The 18,344-nt window shown below is 44.5% G+C and overlaps 1 protein-coding gene across 4 annotated transcripts in view; it reads left to right on the forward strand.

The window, feature by feature from the left end:
• LOC116429918 (uncharacterized) overlaps positions 1 to 18,344 on the forward strand; it is a 383,306-nt gene that overhangs the window by 72,014 nt on the left and 292,948 nt on the right. For 2 of the 4 annotated variants that reach the window (XM_076374295.1, XM_031983448.2), the window contains one exon: positions 17,006 to 17,066. The exons of 1 other annotated variant lie outside the window; for it this stretch is intronic. The gene's annotated coding sequence lies outside the window, so the exon portion shown is untranslated. Of the gene's footprint in view, positions 1 to 13,137; positions 13,221 to 17,005; positions 17,067 to 18,344 lie in introns of those variants that run through there. One more of the 4 variants, XM_076374296.1, reaches the window with a different exon arrangement.

Genomic DNA, 18,344 nt, shown 5'->3' on the forward strand with positions numbered 1-18,344 from the left:
GCTAGGATACGAGGGTGCACGGAAAAAAACCGTCGGACGGTCTCTTATCTGTGACTACTAAGTAGAGGGGTGAAACTAACGTCGTGTGGAAATGACGCGTTCTCACGATAAAGGTGGACATTTCACGCGCGGTTTCGTCGACGTTCGCGCGCTTCTTAAGCGTCGGATAAACGGTCAAAAGGGAAGGTAGAAGCTGTGAGAACGTACCGGTGAACAGGATTCGTCGTCGAATTTGAACATTCTTATGGCTACGGTTACGTTTACAACCACAACGAGATTTACGGTTAGCTCGTCTGACGTGTGGTCTTTTCGATTGACTCTGTTCAATATGAATTTCAATAATAGAATAATGGAATGATAGAATTGTTTTAAGAAAATATGTGTTGGGAGTACAGATGATTAGGTTGTGTGGTGAGAAATGTAAAAATGAGGATGAAACTATACGATGATAGTGATGTTAGAAACATGGAATACAAAATTGACGATAAAGGTATAAGATAAAAGGAACGATAGAAGAATAGAGTAAAGGTAAAGATAATGTTAACGGTATAAGGTGAAAGGATAGGAAAATGGAGTAATGTTAAAGGTGACGATAAGAGTATGGGATAAAGAAAACATTAGGAACATAGGGTAAAGGTAACGTTAGAAATATAAAGGTAAAGGTGACGACGAAAATATACTAACTGTACCTATAACTTCTGTTAATTTCGATTCTATAATCACTTAACCAACATAAAAATCAACTTACAATTAGTACTGCTTCAATCTCTAAAGAATTCCACAGAATGCACCAAGTACTACAAATCATTATTAGGAAAATTATTAATATTAGGAAGATTAGTAAGGTATTATTCCCGAAATATCCACCGCGAAATCTATTATCATCACAGACCCGTAAACCAAGTGTTAATGATTGTCTATCAAACCGAAAATACGAAGAGCACTAATGCGATCCGCAGCGGATCCTGACGCGAAAGATGAAGTCGGGATTACCGTGCCCGAAATAGAGATAGATATTCGAGCGAGTATCTTCGGTGAGCATCGACTCGTTGGTATTTGGGGCCGGGGGAATGTTTGCCCTGCGAGTCGCAATATACCGAAATCCATTTGCCCGTGAAACGCGGCCCGTAACCCATCGTTGCTCACCTGTATCAGGGACGTGATGGTAACGCTGCCTCCACGGCACGGGAACGCTTAGCATTAAATCGCGCCGCCGACGAGAGCGTGCTCGAGTAATTGCGCCGGAGTTGATGTATCCTGTTTCTCCGCTTATGAAACACAAGAAAGGATAAATCAGAATTACCGGGAGAACCGCGATGGAACAATGGTATCTCGGCTCGAGCATTATTCAATGACTGTTCTTTTCGTCATTGTGCTCGTGTAATATCCTTCTGCTCTATATAGTTCTCTATTACACATTTTTTCGACACATTTCTCTTCGTCGAACGTTCATTTTCTTAACACGATTGAAATGGAGCGAAACTTTCAGCGGCGTCATTCCAGCTGAGCCCGAAATCACAATGAACGTTACACGTCGAGCAGTTCTTTCGATGTATTAATGTACTCAATGTTCTCGATGGAAAATTATATTCCAGCCGATGATCGACACGTTCGACAGTAACGTCGCGCGCCGACAGCCGGGAGTTTGCGTTCGGGGAAAGTGGGTCAATTGAATTTTACGTGTCTTGTTGTTTATCATCGCGATGTATGTTACGAGCGTACGGAAAGTAGGCTTTCTTTTTTACGTCCGATCGGGTTCATCGATGCCCGATTCCGATGAATATTCCGCGAACGAAGTAGAGATGATGATTCCAGGCTCGCGCGACGTTCGATAAAGCGTTAAGCCTTCGGCTCTCCCGTCGCGAGAAACGCAGCTCGACGGAAATCACGCAACATAATAAAGGCCGCCGCGCCGTTGCCGGGAGTTTTCTCAAGAGAATCGCAAACAAAATCGGGACAATGGACGATAGCGCGTTAAGGAGGCTTAAGAGGAAGTAATCTTGGCGGGGCACGGGGGCTGCGTCCCGGGGACAAGCGAAAATGTCTTTCATAGACAATGGGGCTTACCAGACGTAATACGAAAGAAGCGGCTCCCTAGATCCCTACGTACCGATTAAAAGTGTCCTACTTCCGCGGGATCGCGTTCCCCTCATTGTTGTCGCGGGCTGAAAATCTGCCGAATCGATCGCTCTCCGTGGCTCCGCCCTTTTTTCGAACCCGCGCCTCGTCGAACCAATTCCGCGCCGAGGACTAATATTTCATGAAATTCGAAACTCGCTTTTCAAGTCTTCCTCCGGCAGCTGATCGTTTAATGATTAATCCTCTTTGAGACTTCCGCGATTCGTTCAATCTTTCCCTCTTCCTCTGGAAATTCTTATGTTCAATCTTTCTTCGTTCAGCATGTCTTACTTTAAGATCGGTACGTTTGAGTCGAGTTTCCAGGATGGGAGACAGTCTGAATGTTTAATCTAGGAATCGGAATCGAGAACGTTCCAAGTGTAAATTTTGAATCTATAAACCTGAATTAACCCTATGTGGGCCCATGTAACTTTCAAGTCACATATCAGTATATTGGCATCTTGTTGATTTATTTCATTTCGCACTCAAAGTGGCGAATAAAATGAAGCAATCGGTTAACTGCAACTGTTATACGCTCAGGCGTGAAAGTTTAACGTCACTGTAACTCGAAAGTTGCGAAATGTATTCGTTTGATGAAATTATGGAAACTATCGAATACATTGTTAATTCATATACATATGTGGGTACTTATTAATTTTGTACTGGATAGATTTTGTTATAATCGTGACAAAAATTCGGCCTAGAGGGATAAGAGGAACCTAAATCCAAATCCGGAAGCCTAGAATACAATTTAGAAGAATCCAGGTTTAAACCCTGAATCTAAGAATGCGAAGTTTCCCACGTTTCCAATAACATTCGCCGACGCATTTCAAATATAATACCAGAACGCAGCTTCTCGATCCGCGAGCCAGGCGGCACTCAGAAAATACACGCTCCCCATCGGAACCGCAAAATTCGATCACCGAACTGTCAGTTGATCCGCGGCAGCACCTCCATCGTCGCAACACTCGACTTCCCGGGGAGTATCAATTTCCCGGTTGGAATTTAAAAGTCCCGTAAACCCTCGCGGCACATTAATAAGCTGTTATCGGTCGAGGGGTGCGCCGGCGCCGCCTTAAATTCGAACGCCGCCGGTCGGCTCGCGCGTTTTTCACGGATCGGGCGTAACGGTCGCTCTTTTTCCGCGCGGCGGCCGGTTTGTTTCGCAGTCCGGGTGTCGGATCAATCGAGCATTGTGTCGAAACGATCCCAATTATTCGACGGGCGGGCAGAAGATCGGACAAACCCGAGCCGGACGTTGTACACAGCGCCGGACGGGGGCGGCGAGGGGCGCTTTTGTACGCGGGATCGTTTAAACTCGATATATTTGGACCGGACTCAATAAAGATCTCAGCCGCGGTGTTACCGCGAGATAAATGTTGTACCAAAATTACAGTCGCAGCTGACCTCGTCCCGAAAGTGCAATATATTCCGCGGGCTCCGGCCAACACGCCAAAACGATGTACCCGCTATCCGGACACGATTGCGCGGACCGCCGGCGAGCGCGCCGGCTGGATATTGCGCGAATCAAATTGCATTTCGCCTTGCCCAGCTTCGCGCGGCGAATTTTACGCGTCTTCGCGTGGCTCGTCCCTCCAGGCGCCTTCTTTCTATTCGATTCCCTGCTTTCTCTTGATCTTCATTGCGTGACTTCGTCTCGGGCGATCGGGAAATTTCGATTCGAGCGCTTTATCGTTTGTTCGCTGCTGGATGGATTTGATAAGAGGATCGAGAGTTTCGTAATGCTACGAGATGTTTTGAAAATGGGAATTAGTTTGATCGTGTTTAGGGATTGAATGGAGGATTAACTAAAGTGCGTTTGAGAACATGCGTTTGAGTTAGTTTGGAACATTAACACTGGAACTACGTACCAGTCAAAATGACTGGTTCCGATTTTGTTGTTTAGCAATTATCGATATCTTCGAAGCATTAAATATTCGAAATGATTTTGAAAATTCATTTGAGTACTATAATGAATGTTTGAAGAAACTGGAAATAATCTATTTTTACAGTTTTTATAGGAATTGCATATTAGTCGTATTAAATGTTCGGTAGTTCTAGTGTTAATTGGGGATCCTATGAATTACGGAGAGATGATGCTTCGAAAAATTGGAAATCAATTATATTCAGAAACACATGGAGAATACCATTCCTTGTATCCATTATACATTCTAGGTTCTGTCAGTTGTCGATTAAAATTGAAATAGAATCCATTGATCAAGTTTCCTCTAGCATTCATTAAAAACGCCAGCAGCCCCGCTATCGTAAAGAATTCAATTCGGCCGGTTCACTGCGAACTATTCGTACCAATCAACAAGACAACTATCAATCGAAAATCGAGGCGTACCACTAAATCACTCTGCTTGCCTCGCTCCAATCATGCCAGACTCCCAATCCCCCGCGGATTACTCGCAAAATTTCCCCTAAACTCGGCGCGTTCTTTCCAAAATTTCAATCATCCGCTCGCAGCGCGCGTATCCGCCGGTCGTAACTCCGCCCAATTCGAGTCTGAATCGACGCGTCGCGTTCCCGCGAAGATGGATTAAAGATCCCCGTCGGTCGGACCGGCGAACGAGTTTAATGAAAAGACGCTTCAATCCTGCTAAAAGCTTTTCATCGATTGTCGGGGGGCGGCGCGTTTAACGCGGCGATCGGTTAAACAGAACGACGCGGCGTAATTTATGCCCGCGGATCGCGGCCTATTGTGCAGCAGAGGGTAACGGATACGCGGCGCGCGGGATTCCGTCCGGCGGATTTGATTTTATCGGAATCATCGGATCGCGAGCGATAATGGAGCGACGCTCGCGCGAGGATCCGGGATCCCCCGCACTTCCGGCGCGACGCTTCGAAATAAACTGCGCCGCGCGGTCCAGTTTGTTCGCGTATCTCGCTGTCGCGAATAATATTGCGCTGCTTCGGTTACTTTGTGCGGCTGTCGCTCGATTTTCGATGATCGCCGGATAGAATTACGAGCGCGGCGCGGCGCGGCGCGGCGGCCGGGCTCCGGAATCGAGTTTCGTTTGTTTGCGAGTTAATAAACTGGATTTTCGGGGATTAACAGCTGCTGCAGAGAATTATAATGAAATTCTATTGAAAATTCGAATTCGCTACGCATTCCCCGCGGCGACGTTCTCGTTTTCATGAGGGATCTTATTTTGCTTCGCTGGTTCTATGCAGTGTTTGACAATATGCCACTCTACGCACGCTTATTTAGTTCGAAATGAATGCGTCGTTATTGAATTTACGAATACTGCGCGGAACTTTGGGTAACGCTAGAGAACGCGTATATAGCAGTAACTGGATTATCAATTCGTAACTTAATGCTAAAACTACCGAGCGGTAAATTGAATTTTTGAAATGATGTGTAGAGACTCTATAGAGACTTTAAGAGTACGTCTATCGGGATTTTAATTGATTTATCATTCCGTCTGCGTAGCGCTGAATCAAACTTTTCAGTAATTTCTCTGAGAAACAGTTGTGACCTTTAATTGTAACGTGAGGAAATCAGGTCGTTCGAGCTGTTCGGTAATTACTCACTCAATAATATTGTATACTAATAATTGAGCGATACCGAGTATTAGTAACTCAACAATATCTCATACATAAAACTCAACAGCATCAACCCTTTGAACTCTAGGCTCCAATATTGAATGAGGAATAATATTAGATATTTTAATGAATCTTAAAGAAACTACCTTATAATTATTAGGTTTTAGACACCCAAATTTTGTACTAAGGAAAATAAAAGATCTGAAAAATGTTATAGCATTTTTCATTTTCGCTAGGGATACTATAAAAATTGCATTCTACCTTCTCGAGTTCTTTCCACTCGTGTTCACCTTATATAATCCAATGCACGATCAAGTAGCAATAAAAAGGGTTAAATACCAGCAGCTCAACGCACGAGTCTGAAAAACAGACCGTTTCCAGGGGAACAACAAAATGCTCTGTCGGTTACAGCGAAACAATCTTCGATAGCGTCGCGTTCACGCAACGCAATCGAGGAAGAGGTTGAACCGTATCCTATCAAGCTTTGACTGGCGTGCCGAATTGGGCCTCGGCCCCGGAACGACTAACCGGCAGCAATTGAAGCGGCACGAAAGAGTTAGGGGTCGAGACGTTCACCCATAACAGTAACTGTACCGTGGAAGCGGTGTATACGTCGCTGGGATATACAATCCGTTTCGTTCGGCGACGTTCAATTTTCCTCGATCGCGTGCGCAACAAGGATCGACGGTTGCTGCAGGCCGGAAACGATCGCCGGACCTCCGGCCCTCTCCCCGGCTTATGAAACGTATACCTTTCCTCCTTCGACTTTCGGTCGGGCTTGCGTACCTCGCTCTCCGCTCGCTTCGCCGACTTAATTTATCGGTGCTACGTTAAACCTTTTTATTACCGTACTGAAATTGTTACACCGTTTCTAGTTTGCGACGTCTTTTTTCTCTGCGATTCCGCCAGCTCTTGAGTATGGCTCTTACTTGTACTGCTGACAGCTTTCGTTTGGCTGTGTGTGTGTGAGGAATATTCGAATGCCTTTCGAGTGTTTATTGTCGTTTGATCGTGGTGCGATGGGGTGTGTTGAATATTGAATATTGTTGAGGGAATGTTGTAGAAGTTGAAATACAAGTTGAAGTAGAAATTGAACTAGAAATTGAACTAGAAATTGAAGTAGAAGTTGAAGTAGCAGGTGAACTAGAAGTTGAACTGGAAATTGAAGTAGAAGTTGAAGTAGCAGTTGAACTAGAAATTAAACCAGAAATTGAACTAAGAACAGAACCACTAATACAAATATAAATAAAAACACAAAAATTCAAACGTAAACCAAAGTACAAGGAAAACACCGACAAAGCAAAGCAAAAGTTCAAAAATGAATTGAAAGGAACCCGACAACAAGATAATAAATTCATTCAGCAGACCATCCAGAAAATCGACATAGCACTCGCAGCGACCCAGCCTCCGTTATTTACTCACACACGCGGCGATATAATTCATGGCGGCACACAAACGTAATCTCACGTAAGAATGAAAGCGGAACTCCGGATATAAGATTATTCTTTCGCTCCGCGGAGCACGGACGGTAGGCAGGCTGGCAGGCAGCTACCTGCACGCTTGATACACCTCATCCGGCCGCATTACGGGCAGACTGCTCACTCGGCTCGCCTCTAAAATTTCTTTAAGGGAAACCCGCCCGAGGAAACGGTTAATCTTACCTTTCCCCGAGATCTATGATTTCAAAATTCTTCGCCGCCATTTTATTCCCGCTTATCTGCCTCCGACCGTGTTCGACGGCAAGGAAGTGCATTAAGAACTATCACTGTTTCCAATTTCTCATGATAACTCGCTAATATATACAATCTATTTAACACTAGTCGGACGTAGGTGCTTCTACATAAAAAATTCACGACATTTGAGACGAACTGAATGACAAGATATATAAATTAAGAAACAAAGTTATTGTTCTGAGTTTCACATGTTTACGAATTACACAGTTTAACCCCTTGGCGTACTAAGCTCATGTGATATTTTACTGTCGACAATTTGGAAGAAATACAACAAAATTTTCCATTCTACTTCAAGTGGAAATTTCATTTGAAGATAATACATTCATAATAGCAAAATATTTGTTTGTTTCGATCCGTAGGCAATGAACAACATTGATTCTTGTTAAATTAGCTTAATATCGAGGCTTTATAATTTTGATATATCCAATCGAATGGAGACTGAGACTCACCTTTAGAGTGCAAAGGGTTAAAGGAGACTTCGCGTACATACAGCAGATGCATATTTGTCTCATTTGTTGATTATTTACTTCAACAAACTGTGTTAATATTAACCCTTCCCACTCGAGAGGCGACTCAGTCACCATTTAAACACAGTTGATATTACAAAACGAAACATTCAATATTAAATATTATGCATGATGTACGTAAGCTGCAAATAATATTGTTAACATTTCATCGGAAAACAATGAATGTAATGAAAATATTGTCCAATGCAAATAGTTAAAGCCCACTAAAGTGTCTCAGTCCTTCATTAATTTTTATGCAACGCAGAGTTCGCGGAGTCGCGTTTTCCGCGAACCGATTCGCCGGAAGTCGCCTCGATCCTCGGCCCGGCTATTTCGGCTACCTGTGCTGTTGCAGTCGATACTTACCGCCGCATGAAAGTAGCCTGGCCCTCGAACTCTCCGCGTTCCTCTTTCGGCCATCTCGCCGGGCGTCCCGTCCTCTTCCGCTTCATAATAATCTACCCGCCCACAAAGTTCCCGAATACCCCAAGGGAGGTGTTGCGAGCTGGAAACCGGCGGTTCCTCTGCAAACCTTAATTTTCTCGGCGAGAGACGCGGCCGCTGGATCAACCGAATACCACGGAAGTGCATCTTTGTTCTGACACACCCGGATGCGCGGCGCGTTTTCTGGAATTTCCAGATTAAATCGTTGCCCTCTGATTGATCGAGTTTTTTTGTGTCCAGGGTATTCCCCGTTCGAGGTGGATATCTTTCAACACTTTGCGTGCCGGTTAATTTTTGGGAAACTGAGTTGCGACTGGCAATTTTCAGTGCGATCAATTCACATCGTTATATTCGAATAAAATTGAATATTTCTTTAAATGCTCTGTTAATTAGCAAAGTGGCGTAGCTAAGTGTCTTTATTAAGAATGAGATTTCTAACCAGTACACAATGTGATAAAATGCATCTTCGGGAAATTATAAATACGAGAAGTAATATCGACGCAACACAAGAATATCAACACATTAGAGTAAATTATATAAAGAGGTTTGAATAGTTCAAAGTGTCCATCTATGCATACCTAGTTATTCAAACTCAAAAGTTGATCCACTCTCAACATCGAATCTCAAAGAATTAACTCTATACGGACGAAGATTCTTTGAAATATAGAAAACTTTCCACAGATGAAGTTAAATTACATATCAATTGCTTAAGTAACAAAGGAACTACGTGCTCTCTAGCTGTTCAAGTAATTAAAAATATTCAAACGATTAAAAATATTTAAAAGCAGAAAGCAGAAAGATTCTTATGTCATTCCGCAACAAATCCGAGATACTCAGACAAATATACAGTAAGATCTGATATTACACAAAGAAATACTTTCCAACACACGTCCTCGTTAAACAATATTCACCAAGGAACGCGATTACACCTGAAAATTTTTATTTTCCGGGCGCAAGCTGCATCATGTGCAATCTTCAATTACCTTACGCCAATATTTGCGGGGAATGGTTACGAAGCAGGACGTTTGTTTGCCAACCTGTGTGTATTTACACAAGCTATTAGATCGAGCATTGATTGGCAAGAAAGATTTTTTCCGATCGGCAAACACTGCACACCGATATTATTTGCGAGTCGTTTACCCGACGGTTGTTTACTCGAGGCGGATATTTAGTACACAGAAAATATATTCCGCCACGCGGCGATGACGTCGAAACATTTCGTGTTTACTCGGATCCTACGGGCGCGAACCGAGGAATTTGACGAACTAGTTGGCGACTCAAATCCAGCGAACCCGCGGCCCGTCGCGCGGGGATTAATACCGCAGATTAGCGCTAAAAGTTCCGCCGCGCATAAAGGACCTCCATACTCCACTCTTTAATGTATTCTCTTTAGCGACTACTCATTTCCTAATGGAATGTCATACCGCGCGGAGGAACCGGCCGATCGCGGAGTCATTTTCAATGCGCAAGTCAAATTGCATTAAACTTTCATTTTGCAAATGTGTTTCCCTTTTACCGGTCCTTCGAGATATTAACGGAGCCTGGAATTCCTTCCGCGATCATCTCGCTCTTGCATCTGATCCGCGGGAGACCGCATTTTCATGGCGAAAGCTATCAAATTAGTAACAGTCGATTACATTCCTCAACGTTCGTTCCACCGATAAGAATCGTTTCCATCGAAACACAGTTATTCCAAACAAGAGAAATATCCTGGAATCGGAATAAACCTACCGAACGAAAGGAGTGAAACCCATAAAATCTAAAATCCAGCAACTGCTCGATGCGCGGAACGCGGGGATCGCCCAACTCGAATTTCACACTGTCCGCTCGAATCGGCGGGAACGTTCGCGCGGAGGAAACCGAGGAACGATCGCGGCCGCGGAGGAACGAAAGGAAACGATCGGTCCGCGGGACGAAAGAGAAGAACGGTGGAAAACGATCGCGCCCGTATGCCATAAATTCGTTTCCCGCATTCTCCGGCGGGAAGAAAGGCGGGGAAATTCGAGGCTCGTACCGGAGAGATTTAATTCCATCGAACGCGGAACGTGGCGGCGGCGTTCGTCGACACCGGCATCTCTCGCTTATGAATTCTGCGGATCGTCGCCGGGGCGCGAGCGAGCGCGGGGCTAAAGCTCCGTTCATCCGCGTCCCCGGAGCCCGCGACGCGCGCATCGGAACAGAGAGCAGCCCGCCCTTTTACGGGTAATCCCATGAGCTCTTGACGACTGTTTTTCATTTGAAATCCCGCGACAGATAAAATACGTATTTATAGCTGATATCGAAAGATTGCGCGGCGACTGGTATTTATGGGCCGAGCGGATACGTATCCGGCGCGCGGACCTCGTAAATCGATACCGCTTAGCCGGGTATCGGTCAAGTTGCACGGGGGGAGGGAAAAAAAGCGGGGAAAGGGAGCGGAGGAAATCATCCGCGAATGATGATGAAACGATCTTTTTTCTGCCTCCCTTTCTCTTTTTGTTTGTTCCTCGAGTTTCTCATTTTTTCGTTCTTTTTTCTGCTTTTTTTTCTTCTTCCGCTTCTCTCTCTCTCTCTCTCTCTCTCTCTCTCTCTCTCTTCTTTTTTTGTTTTTTTGTTTTTTTTTGTTTCGCGGTGTGCCGTCGGCGTTGAGCTTTGGCTGTCACAAAGGGAGAGGAAACCGCGGCGAGCTTAAAACGAGCCTGGTTTGGTTCAACGGTTCCGCTTGTGTGTCTTCTGTTATTGATTAAGACCACGCTCCGCTTGATGCATGCCCTGGATTTTTCATTTGTCGGCCGGCCGACCGGCGCGCTCGATTCGCGGATTTTTTCGGGATCCGCCTCCGCGGCGTTTCACTTGACGGCGGATGACGCCGCGATACCGGCGAACGCGGGTTTCGGATCGGCTGCAGGGAGAAAGGGATGGCGATTGGAATTTTACCACGTGATTTGTTGCCGATGGTTTCGAGCTTTTTGCGGGGAGTATGAATTGTGAGCAGTTTCTTCTGTTGGGCTCTGGAGCGGTGTTTGTAAGTTAGCGATTGAATAATTGAATCGACAATTAATGTCTGTTTTTACCGACACGATGCACTACTGCTGCAATTTTTTTGTAGAGCTATGCATACGATTTATTTATCAATTTATTATTCAGTTATTAATATTAATAAGTTCATTTAGTATTGAGATATTAACAAGATAATGAGTCGGGGCGTTGACGTTCACTCTAAAATCAGTAATGGAGAACAAAGGCAATTCTTTCTTTCGATTAGTCAGTTCTTAGGGAGTTCGAGCCAAATTCAGACATTCAGAATAAAGTTATTACACTTTTTTATTCATAACACTAAAAAGAAGTACACACGGAATGTCTACAGAAAACTACAACCTTCTAAAGCGTCCTGCAAAAGTCGAACTTCTCCGATTTTCCTCGAAATTTCGCAAGATTTCTCCGTATCACCTGCAACAGCCATTGTTCCATGCAGAAGCTCGATCAACATTAAATTTCGTCGACGGTACCAGAGATAAGATTGAAGCCAATCGTTCTGCACTCAACACAGACTCGAAAGTGCATCATCGATCTCGAATCGACGGCGCCAACGTAAATACGCGTCCGTGCCAATCGCAGGCCCGCCGCGATTGCGCGAGGCAATCCCCGATGCTTCGGCCCGAAGACGAATTACACGAATCCGGCAGCAATCCGACGAGAATGTTTCGTAGATAAGGCGCGACGCGGTTCGCGCGGCTCGAATGTTTCGCTGCCGATGCGCCGGTTTACGCGGCCGGATGACGGACAGCTGAAAGGAGCCCGAAAATTAATGCGGATCCATTAAGAGGCTTGTCTGCGCGCCGGCGGAGGGAAATCGATTCGAGCGTCCCGCCGTCTCTTTTGTACAATTAAGTGCTGCTTTGTTGATCCGCTGCGCGACTGCGGTTACGCCCTGTTGGCGAGTCGTTTACATTCCTCAGAGATGCTCTCGCTTTGCTCGGTGTGTCGGCGAGAGAGCTAGTGAAATGGGGTTGTAATATTATCATTTTAGAGACATCGAGAAACTGATAATAGCAACGTATAATGATTAGTCTTTAGGAGAGCTGGCGTTGAATTCAAAGAGAAAAGTGGTAGACGTGAACAAGAACGAAACTGATAACGATAAGTTTGGACTATATTATTTTGTATAGTTACTGTATTAGTTAACATTGTTATTATAATTTTACATCGCTATTACCATAACCAGCTGCAAGTCACCAGCCGAAAGCAAAGTAATTAACCTACTGCGCTGGAATAACGTATCAGGCGCGTCGAGATGTTTTTGTTCCAAAATTGCCAGACATCTTGTAAACATCGATAGTCTAGTCGTAGTACACATGCTAGATTCTTCCGAAACATATCACTCTATACAATACCACTAATCAATCACATTAGCGTACACACTTGTATAGAATATTCGAAAGCAAAGTCCTCGCAGACGACTGTGTCAAATCTCCGAACGAAATTCCAACGCAATAAGTTAAAGAACTTCGTCACGGTTCGCGAGAACTTACAATTCCTGAGCTCGCGAGAGCATCAAATCATCCGGTTAACTTCTATTATCGCGGGCGTACACTCGCTTAATAAAATCAGTGCTCGCGCTCACTTAACCGAACATGTCGCAGCGCGGCGAGACGCGCTCGGCGCGACGTTCCCGGCGTATCCGCGCAAACAAGCTCGCCCGCGCGTGTTTGTTCTCCGCGTTTAATGCAAATCGGGCCTCGGACGGCGCGGCGTGGTTCCTGCGGAAAAACAACACCCCGAGACAACGCAGCGCGCGCCGTTCGCGGAGAACGGCGAATAGCTGGAGCGGCGAGGCGCGGCGCGGCGGGGTTTCCATTAACAACAATTGAAACGCGCGCTGCGAATACAGGTAAACTCCTCGGCAATAGTTGCCGAGCAAACAGCCGGCATGCATCCCCGAACTTCCACGCCGTTTCCGCTCGGCGGGGCTCGCGAACTTGGGATTTTCGGGCGCGGGCCTGTCCCCGAGCTGAAAACGCGCGCTGTTTGCCGCGCGCCGTCACGGAATTACGCGGTCTCGGTCCCCGGAACTTTGATCTCACCGCCAGCCACCGAGATTAACCCTTTGGCTGCGCCAGAATTTTGCGTCAACGCGGGTTCGGGAGGAAGTCTATTGAACTGAAAACACCGAATTGAACTTGGTATCAATAAGTAACGACTGCGCAACTGTTGCGAGGCAAATCGTGATGCGAAAGGTCGAAGTACGTTTAAGTAAAATAAATACGTCGGTACCGAAGTTACATATTAACTCGTTAACCCTTTGACTTCGGCGGAATTTTGCGTCAACGCCGGTTCGGAAGGAAGTCTATTGAAATGAAAACACCGAATTGAACTTGGTATCAGTAAGTTACGACTGCGCGACTGTTGCGAGACAAATCGTGATTCGAAAGGTTGAAGTAGATTTAACACGTTCACTCTTTCCCATTTGGCTCCTGAATTCGGAAAATTGATAAAAATATTGAAATAATCAATAAGTAAATTAATTCTCAACTGTATGGCAATGTTTTCTAATTACCAAACCACTTGACGAGCCACGTATTTGATGCTACACACCATCTAATGAGCCAACACTGTCTAATATGATATCTTACCGTAAGCCACCGATGTTACATATTGCCTCGTTAACCCTTGGACTTCGACAGAATTGTTGTCTTTGAATTCTTGAGCGTGTTTCTAAGAAAGTGTACTGAAATGAAGACACTTTGCAATCGGAAGTTTGTCACTGGAAATGTTCAACGTTTTCTGGTGAGACATCGACGATGCTTGAAACTAATCAACGAGAATACAAAGATACTGCTTGAATATTTTACATATTGATGTATTAGCATGATTCCGCATAACACGAGGCTGTATCGATTTAAGCGACGCTTGACACTTGTTAGAAGAACATTGGAACGTATGTTCCTCGTGAACTTTAGTTAGGTCTTTATCCCGAACGGAAACGCGCGGAACAGGAAATAATTCGTGCATTACAATCGTGGCGACGAACGAACGAACCGCGTAATGAAGACGGTACTTTCCATTTAATCCCGATTCCCGTACGCTGGTTCGTAAATGTTTATGTTTACGTAAAAGTCTGCATTCTACAGATAAGAGGATTACTAGTAGCGAGCGTGTGCCTTCGCGGAGGGCCGCATGGAAGATTGTACGCCGTTGGATCGCGAGGTGAATTTACCGATGTCATAAATTCCCACTTTATTATTCCGTGTGCCCTGTATCACCTGCGACCGATTTTTACTATGAATATCAACTTCGCAAGCAGCCATTAATTCCGTTTAATTCGCGAGCGTGTCGCGCGTGTCCGGAACCGACGAATTCTAAATCAAACTCGGAGGTAGACAAACAACGAATATTCCAGCGTTTGAAACGGACAGGAGTCCGTTTACAAAGCGAGCCGACCGTCCCGTCCAACTTTCTCATTAAAAAACTAATAATGAGTGTCCAATCGCCGGGGATCGGTTCGCAGAGCCATAAAAAGGAAAATCCCAGGCAAACAATTTCCTCGACAGGGAACTCCGAGTGTCCTTCTTTCGGAACACTCTGATGAGTCTTCCGGCCGCGAGCCGCGAGTTCACGGGTCCACGGGATGCGTTTAATCCTCTTAGAGAAGCTGTAGCGCCGTTGCGACACGTTTTAATTGGAAAATTTTTATCGGCCCGCGCAAATAGTGTTTCCGCGATCCTATTAGAGGTAATGCGGCCGGGAATGGAAGGCGAGCTGCGGTAACCGGCCACTCTCTTCCACCGCTTTCCTATCTGATCGTAATCTTTCGAGTATTCGTATTCGATCGGGAAAGAAACGAGAAACGCCGGCCACGGTTCCGCGCGACGCGGTTGATCCCTTGTTTTATGATTTCTTTCGAAAATGCGCTTGATAGAACTGCTCTATCGTTTTCGTCGCGTATCTGCGTTCGAGTTGTAGGATAATATGCAGACTATCGAGGTGGAATATCTGTTTTATCTTTACCATACGGAATATTTCAATTTATAAATGAAACTTCTTTAACACTTTGTATTATTTCTTTCGGAAATGCGCTTGATGGAATTGCTCTATCGTTTTCGTCGCGTATGTGCGTTCGAGATGTAGGATAATATGCAGACTATCGAGGTGGAATATCTGTTTTATCTTTTCCATAGAGAATATTTCAATTTATAAATGAAACTCCTTCGTTAACACGTATTATTTCTTTCGGAAATGCGCTTGATAGAACTGCTCTATCGTTTTTATCGTATACGTGCCGTCGATTGCTGGGAACCGGGCACTTGTGACGTCATAGGGGCGGAGACAGTCGCTCCGAGAAATCCAATTGCGAGTCCGAAAGCGGCTCTTCGCGCTCTTTGCCGCGTGACCCGATTGATGGGCGTGAGCGCTTCAGCCAGTCAGGCGTGCGCCTTCGGATCTGACCACTCAGACGAGAGTGCCAGGTTCGATGCAACGGACGGTACGTCTGTGAAACGTAGGATAATATGTAGATTATCAATGTGTAATATCTTTTCTATTTCATCGTTACCGTAATGAATGTTTCAGTCGTTAAACGAAAGCTCCTCGTTAACCCCTTGTATGATTTCTTTCATAGCTTGATGGAACTGCTGTATCGTTAATAATTTAGTGGAGAAAGAAATGTCATTACTTCGTGTCTACGTTTAATCGGAAGGTTGAAGATCAATAATAGTAATATTTAATATACGAAATAGAGAAGTGAATAATATTTAGATTCGTCGAATTCGGCTGAAAATGTTCATCACTCGATATCATAGGAGAAGGGGTTAATTTATAATCGGCTGATTCGAAATTTAAGCCGCATTGCGGCGTCACTTCGCGTGAATCTCTGTTCGAAAGCTGGGAATTTTATTTATATTTTCTGTCCGCGTTTTATTATTCGCGTTCTCGGTTGGTCGCGTTTTATTCCAGTTTCCTGTTCTTTGCACCTAACCAACGTTGTACGCTGGATTTACCGTGGTAATAATAAATATCGAATCTGTTGAAAGAATTATTTTGAAAGGAGTCCCCGTTGTTCGGTATTTTTGTTATTGTTTTTGCTATTTATGAGATTACGTTATTTGGATTAACGAAGTGGATTCAATAAATATCACCGTTGCTCGTTGCGTATAAATCCTAGCGAAGGATTATTTTGTTACTGTCAATATTGACACTTCAAATTTCAAATTATTTCTTCTGTAACAATGAATAGCATTGATCATCACTGTTATTCGTTACTTATAAATCAGAATAAACAATTGCTTCGTCGCTACCAGCACTGACATTATAAGTTTCAATTTACTCTTACCACGATAATAAATACAATTTAACCTTTTACACTCCAGATTCGCCTCTCACAACTGCTTTGTCACAGCAAAATTGTAGTTTGATATTTAACATTGCAAAGCTTGATATCTAGTATGCGAAGTATTGAAAGAAAATAGTTTTCATTCTCTTCTTTCAATTTCAGCAAATCTCATCTGCATCTCATTAGAAAATATTATTTCCAGTGAACAATTTCTGGAGTGCAAATGATTAAACATTATTCGTGTACCTATACAAATAAAAACGAAATATCACTTCATTGCCAGCAGCATTGAAACCAAAGAAACTGTTCGAACCACAATTACACCGATATTTTCGTTCGATTTTCAGGGAAACATCTGCCAGTGGCCATTACTACATTCACAGGCGTCCCACGAACACAATAATTCACGTACGTAGCATCCAATCATTACTTCCCGGTACACTCTCATCGCGGAGAAATCAGCCGCGCATGGAACGGCCATTTCCGCCATTATAATATAAATTCGATTCGATCGGAAAAATTGGTTTCCGATTCCGCGGGGAAGCGTAGCCGAACTCCCAATCGTCGGACGCGGCGAAATAGCAGAGGTCGGCCGTTTCCGGGGGTCGCGAGCCGGCGTAAAACTCCCATGAAAATCCGAACTCCATCTGTAACAATCTGCCGGGCTGTTTACGCGCCGATCCGCCCGCGGCCCTCTATAAAAACGCGATATACTCGAGGAAAACGCAGCTGGGAAGATCGTACCAGATTTACGCGCCTTGATTCTTCCTCTGCGAGTTCTCGATTCGTGTACAGTCCCCGATGAAAAAATTAGAGCCACCATGGTTAGCTTTGACAACAGTTTTCGCCGTGATAATAGCATTGAATATTCAAAATATAATTCAGTAACAATTTCTTCGCCGTAGTGTTAATCGTTTGTCCGGAAGCGTTTCACTGGCGATACTCAACACTTTCTAATGAGATCATCTAATGAAAATTATTTCCGCTAAAGTGAAATTGAGTTATATTGGAGTAAAACTATTTTATTAACACTGACACTATCGGATAGATCAAAACAAACCATTCCCGATGTCATCTTTTCGTAATTATTAGAAAAATGACAGACGTTTCTCTGAGGAACTATTAAAGAAATTGATTTAGAAATACGAAAATTGAGTTGTGAATCAATTAAAGTCTCAATAGATGCACTCGTGGAGTTTCTATAAAGGAATTTTGAAAACCAATTTCACTGTTCGGTAGTTTTAGTGTTAAAAAGTATCAAACTTCACAAGTTTTTATGAAGAGCGATCAGAGAAGAGTCAGATTGCTGGTTGATTTCCGATCTTCTCGAAGATTACATCGATGCTATGCTTTTGCCGAGGGACTGTGATAAGGTTTGATACGAAGGAATATGAAGGTCCGAGCGTTCACGTGCGTGCTTTATTTACGGGACGCGGATCGCGAGATTTTATTGCGCGAAACGTTTCCTTCGGGTATCCGCAGATATCCGTTTTATCCGCGGATGGCTGGGTCGCCGGGTCCGGCCGGCATCTTTTCATTCTACTCTCGTATCGCCACCCTGTATTTATGACGTCGACGCGGAGACCGTAACTTCCGGTCACCGTGGCACGCCCGTATCGCGGTATATTCCGCTGCGGAAAAACGCGATCGGCCCTCGCTCCGATGCCCGCCGCGCATCGCGAATAT

Source organism: Nomia melanderi, chromosome 2 (genome assembly GCF_051020985.1).
Source record: "Nomia melanderi isolate GNS246 chromosome 2, iyNomMela1, whole genome shotgun sequence".
In the NCBI taxonomy this organism is placed as follows: Eukaryota; Metazoa; Arthropoda; class Insecta; order Hymenoptera; family Halictidae; genus Nomia; species Nomia melanderi.